Consider the following 807-nt stretch of genomic DNA (forward strand, 5'->3'; position numbering starts at 1 on the left):
CCCTACGTGGTTACTACTATGCCTGCTTTCTACTGAAGCTTTCAGTATTTAAGGTGAGTATTGGGGAGCAGAGAAATGGCTCCTCAGTTTGTTGCCCTCTTAGAGGCCCTACATTCAGTTCCCAGCATCAACCCACACGGCAGCTAAAACCTAAACTCTAGTTCTAGAGGAATCTAAGACTCTTCTGACCTCCGTGGATACAATGCACCTATGTAGGATACATAGGCTGAATCTAACCTAAAACATGGACAAAAATCTCAGGTTGGCTTATGCCAAGGACTTAGGAGACCTCATAGCACGAGCCCCAGATGAGCTGGACCTGAGGCCTGGAGAACAGACCAGTCATCCACAGCTAAGAGTGAAGCTTGGATTCAGTCATTGAGAGGGAAGGAGGGAGGCTTCATCCCTCGACCGCTATGGGACACTTAACCTCTATCACTTCCTGGGGCCTCGGTGCCCAGGAAATCTCCTGGAATTTTGGCAAATTCCTGAGAAAGATACACTGGTTCAGTGTTGGAATTACCGAGAACCAAGGGAACCTGGCTTTTGAGAATGTACCTGCTCTTCTGCCACTGACCCCACCTTCCCAGCTGACACACCCCTTCTCCCCAATTCCAACTTTTTCCCAATACACAATCAAGAAACTTGGAACCACACTAAACAGGATCCCTGGAGGAGGGTGGTCTTCGATCTGGGAACTGCTACCAGGAGCCTTCACTCCCTGGCCCATTCACCTTGGGCTCCACTGGTGAACCTCCCAGCCTCCCTCCCAGCAAAAGAAGCAGCTGAACAACATGGGATGAAGTA

Source organism: Microtus pennsylvanicus, chromosome 4 (assembly GCF_037038515.1).
Source record: "Microtus pennsylvanicus isolate mMicPen1 chromosome 4, mMicPen1.hap1, whole genome shotgun sequence".
In the NCBI taxonomy this organism is placed as follows: domain Eukaryota; kingdom Metazoa; phylum Chordata; class Mammalia; order Rodentia; family Cricetidae; genus Microtus; species Microtus pennsylvanicus.